Here is a 5876-nt window from a genome sequence, read left to right on the forward strand (position 1 = left end):
TAGTGTTGTTCCCCAACATCGACATGTTTGTAGATGTGAACGCTATTAGGATTTTCTCTACTCTTAATCCCGTTCCGACTCTGTTGGGTGACACTTATTTTTCTTTGCATATGAGGAGTGCAAAGGGTGGTGGTGCCATTGTGTGCTGTTTGCCTCTGTTGTACAAGTGGTTTATTTCTCACTTGCCGCAGACGGTCGCCTTCAAGGAGAACAAGGGATGTATACGGTGGTCCACGAGACTTATGTTTCTGACTAATGTACCTCTTGTGGTACATGTGGTGGGATTAACTACAACCCCGTTTTGGCACGTCGTCAGCTTGGGTTCCCCCTGAAGGATAAACCCAATAACATTCTGTTAGAGGGTGTGTTCTTTCAAGAGGGTAAAGATCCCCAAGGCTTGAAGGACAGGATGGTCCGCGCTTGGCACAAGATTCATAGGAAAGGAAGGAAGGAGCTAGGTCCAAAGAATTGTATCGCTTTGGAACCTTACACTGCTTGGGTTAGGAGGAGAGCTTCTGAGTACTTCATGCCTTACGAGTATCCAAGACCTGCACCTTTGGTAGTGGTTGGGCCTTCAACCCTCCCTGACCAAGGAGTAGAGGAGTTGAGAGATGAAGACCGTTCACGTGCTTGGATCCGTGAATGAGGGGAGTTGCTTCAGCAGATCAAGGAGAAGGATGCTTTGATAGAGTTCCTCGAGCATCAGGTTATTGATGATCCTAATGATACGTGGACTTCTCTACTTCCTCAGTCTTCTAGGTTTTGGAAGAGGAAGTACGATCGACTCGCCAAGGAGAAGGTAGATATGGAGGCAGCCTATGAGGAGGAGGTGAAGAGGCTTCGTGCATCTTATCTTCCAGTCTCTCGAGCTTTAGATGATTGTTTCTAGGGATCCATAGGATGATTATTTTCCTTTTCTCTTGTATTTGGTTACCAATGCTGTACTTCTTTGGTGTAAAAAAATATTGTCCAGATATTATGAGATGTTTCCATATATGATAAAAGTATAATAGTTCCCAAAATTTGCAAATAGAACTCTAAAGTTCATCTGATATAAAAAAAATCATATGCACAAGCATTGCATGCATCATGTGCATAAGCAGGTTTTGTTCCCGGCTTCTTGTCCTATGGTTTAACTCTGTGTTCTTCATTTATTTCAAAGACAAGCTGACTCACCGGTACTACACTAGAGCCAACTCTGCAAGACTGATGGATCATTTGGAACAAGAGAACCGCGAACTGAAAGAGGAAGTAGCCAGATTGACTGCCCTGATGGAGTCATTCTTGGCTGCCCAGAGCCAGTCTTCTCCAACACCCTCAACTCCTCCCCAGAGGACGGTCATTTCTGAGATTGCGACTTCTACTGTGCCTGCTGCAACAGCCCACTTTGCGCCATCTATGCCAGCCGGGTTCCCTTGGGGAATGCCCGCCAATTTCATGCCAGAGGGTTTTGCTCCTACTCTTGCTTCTTTGCCGGCATCTAGCCCAGTCCTTTCAGTGCCACCTCCCGTTGTGCACACATTACCAAGAGTCGAAGATACCATCTACCATTCTGAGTCATCTGAGGGCCCCGACATTTATGAGAAGATGGATGACATGAAAGACCAATTCCTTGAGCTTCGCAAGGAACTAAAGACCTTGAGGGGAAAGGACCTCTTTGGTAAGAGTGCTGCTGAGTTGTGCCTTGTGCCCAACGTGAAGATCCCTATTAAATTCAAAGTACCTGACTTTGAGAAGTATAAGGGAAACACATGCCCTCTCAGCCATCTTGTGATGTATGCTCGCAAGATGTCAACACAAACTGATAATGACCAATTGCTCATCCACTATTTCCAGGATAGTCTGTCCGGTGCCGCTCTCCGGTGGTACATGGGTCTGGAAAGTTCGAACATCCGCTCTTTCAACGATCTTGGCGAGGCCTTCGTCAAGCAATATAAATACAATGTGGATATGGCTCCTGATAGGGACCAGCTGAGGGCAATATCCCAGAAAGAGAAAGAGACCTTCAAAGAATACGCCCAGAGGTGGCGCAAGTTGGCAGCTCAGATAGGGCCACCCCTTGAGGAGAAAGAGATGACCAAGATCTTTTTGAAGACCTTGAGTTCGTTCTACTATGAGAGAATGATAGCCAGTGCTCCCTCAGACTTCACCGAGATGGTGAATATGGGAATGAGACTGGAAGAGGGGGTCCGTGAAGGACGTTTGACTCGAGAGGAAGGCTCTTCAGCAAAGAGATATGGAAGCTTTGCAAAGAAGAAGGAGGGAGAGGCACATGCTGTATCTTCCCATGTCAAGAGAAGACCCTCTGTGAAGAGGAAGATTGCTCTCCCAGTCAACAACCAGCATCAGGTCGCTCATATAGCACCTGTTTTCAGGGAAGCTCAACATTATCAGCAACCACAAGCTCAGCAATATCAGCAACAACAGCAGCGTCCGCAACAACAGGCCTACCAGCCTCGAAACAATAACAACAATACCAGCACTAGCTACGAGAGGAAGAGGGTCACCTTTGATCCAATTGTAGCACCTCAAATTTTCACCTCCCATTTGTATATAAATTTCATTTTTAGGTCATTAACATCACATTAACACTGCATTAGCATTGCATAGTCCATTGCATCTCATCAGGCAAGACTGGTCAGGAGATTCAACTGTGCAAAGCAACAAGAGCATTTTGCATGAGATTAAAGCCTAGGGTTGGTATATTGAGTTCCCATGATTCAAGGATCATTTTGAAGTGGTTTGGCCAAGTGCTGAAGGCTCAGAACTCATCAGTCCATGTGCAAATCATCTGAGGCCCACAAAAGTCAACAGAAGTCAACTGCAAAGTCAACAGTGGATTTGAAGGTGGGAAGTGGTTAGAGATGCTTCATTCATGTTCAAACAAGTATCATTTGACATTTCAAACATCAACATTGAAGAATTTGAGGTCAGATCAAGACTTTCCAAAAATAGCAGGTGACCTGTAATTTTAACTTTCCAAAAATGGAAAGGTTTTGGACCAACTTCAACTCAAGATTACATCATCAACAAAGCTTCAAACGAAATTTTGTCCAACATGATAGTTGAAAATATTTCTCTCCCATTTCCAAAAAGTCCAAGATCATGAATTTCTCATGTGTGGTTGAGGAGATATGGTCCAATCATGGCAAAGTGTGCTTTAAAGTTCAAATGGACATAACTTTTGAACCAAAGCTCCAAAATGAGTGGTTCTTTTTGCATTTTGATCCTTATAACATGTACTTCCCAAGCATACCATGACATGACATGAATTTCATTTGCATGGTATTTGGCTTATTCATGAAGATTTTTGAAGAAAATTGCATAACATCATATTAAATGATCATGGGCATACAAAACCAATCCCAAAGCTTGCATGAACTCATTTTTAGTGGATTTGGGCCTTGAACTGGTACTGTTCACGTGCATGGCATGCATGTGAGGTGAAAACCTATTTTTGCACATACACCACATAATTGATTAATCACATTGGCATTAAGCTTAAACATGATTAAAACCTCATTAGCATGGCATATATATACTTAATCATAACTGTTTTTCATCAGAAGCAACATTTCAGATCTGAATCACAAAATCACCAAAATTCTTCTCTCAATTTTTTCCCAAAATTCGTCAAACAAGAGCGTCCTCTATTGATCAATTCATCATCCTGAAGCATTGTTGAGCAAGATTTGAACGTGAATTCAAGGCAAATCGTGGCACTTTTTGTTCAGATTCATAGCTCGAAGGTTCCATGGTGATTCCAAAATCTGTTGGATTCAGGCGCAGTTGAGCTTCAAGTTCATCATTAATCACTTCAATAAGCATTGTGGAGGAACTCTGAGGCATTGCCAAGCTTTGTGGAGCACGATTCCAGCTTCTGCACTTCAAGAGGTCACAATTCGAATCTCTTATTTTTGAAATCCTTTGCTATATTGTTGTAGATCGTGTTGTCCTGATGAATTTGAGCTTTGAATCATGTGATTTGGTGCTGTTTTGAGTTAGTTATGATCGATTGAAGTTTTGATGTTGATTTTTATTTCCTTCGATCCAAGCATGTATTGATGCTTTTGCATGAATTATTGTTGGATCCTTGATGTATGTGGAAGGATGAGTTGATTGGTATAGGTTTTATTAATTTTTGGAACAATTTTTGAAATCTGGAAATTTTCATATGAAGATCTTCATGATCTTCATCGTCCATGCATGAAGTTCATCATTTCCAGTATTAGCTACGAAACTGCCAGGAATTAGCTACGAAAATCAGTATTAGCTACGAAAATTTCAAACAGCGCGCCAGGCTTAGGGTTAGGTACCAAACGCAGTCGTTTTAAGCGCGCGCCATAGTTCAAAAACGCGCCAGGTTTGATTCCTGGCTAGAGACATTTTTCAAACTGCATTGCCTTTATTCCACTTTCCCTCCATTTTCCATGTTTGGCTCCATTTTATTTTCAAATTTTTCATGTACTTCAAAAAATCATATAAAAATGAAAAATGCTCCAATCGATCTCCAATTTTTTGCATTGTGTTCCTTATCTTGTCTAGTTTTTATGATTATTGAATTCCAAGTTGTGCCTGATTAAAAAATTGATTTGTCCTAGGGTGATTGAACATGTGTCCATTTGTGCTATTGCCTTATTCATTTGATCATAAAATGCTTGTTTCTTATCCAATGCTTCTGAAATTTTGTGTGTGGATTCTAGATATGTTGTGTGACATTTTGGATTTGGTTTGAGATTTTTCCCATGCTCCCATTCTGTTTTAGGCTCATGCTAACTTGGTGTGACAATTTGTGTCACACATGTGATTATTTGAATTATGCTATGTGATTGCCATGCCTAATGATGTCCAATGCCTCTGATTTTTTGTATGTTGATCATGTTATATGTCTGGATTACTCATGATGTTTGCCAAGATTATTTGAGGCATTTTTGATTTGATGTGCATTTTTTCTTCTTGATGTCTCAATGTGACTAGCTTTTGCATGCCTTGCCATGTTTTGCTCATGAAATGAATATGCTTAATGATTTTGATGTGGGACTTTTTGAGGCTTACCCTTGATTGGATAAGGATGATTCATGTTAAATTTAAGGTTCTGTTTTGACTTTTTTCTCCATCTTTGACCCTAGGCTTTGACCTAGTGGTTTGTGGCTTACATGTGGGCTTTGATTTCAGGTTTAAACATCCAAGTCCATAGTTGATGATGCTTCCTCATTTGAGCATTGATGTTTGCTCTTGATTACTAACACTTGTGTGTTTTGTAGGTTGATGCTAACTCATTTTGAGTTTGCCTTGTGGCTTGCACATTGTGAACATTGTCTGTCTGTTTGATGTTAACTGTTGTTTAGTTGTCTGTACAGTTGAACTGATTGGTTTAGATTTTTCACAGGTACCTAAGTTGCTTAGAGTTCACTTGAACTTGCTTTGCTTTGCTTGGTTGCTTAACCACTGAGGTATAACTCCTTTGACTTCATGTAGTCTGGAAGACCTGTCCTATTATGTGGGCAGGCACCTGTCTGAAGCCCTCCTTAAGAGGCAATGCTTGTGAATGTTTACTTTTGTGCCAAGCAGGTAAAGACCTCTTAAGAGGCAATTGGCAGATAAAAGGGATGTGCAATCCATCCCCTGCTATTCAGTTGTGTCATTCACTTTGCTCACACACCCTGTGTTGATGCATTGTGGATAATAACCCAAGATCATGTTGTGTCAGTCATCTGTGGAGAAGAGTTCCTACATTCTGAACTCCCACACTTTCTATTTTGAGTCAAGCTCTCCCAGGCCAGGGATAAGAGCTGTGAGGTCTTACCCTCACTTCCCATTTCATCTGCTTCACCCTAACTCTCAATGTTAGGGTTAAGAGCTAACAACACCCTTTT

This window comes from Lathyrus oleraceus, chromosome 2, assembly GCF_024323335.1.
Source record: "Lathyrus oleraceus cultivar Zhongwan6 chromosome 2, CAAS_Psat_ZW6_1.0, whole genome shotgun sequence".
Taxonomy (NCBI): domain Eukaryota; kingdom Viridiplantae; phylum Streptophyta; class Magnoliopsida; order Fabales; family Fabaceae; genus Lathyrus; species Lathyrus oleraceus.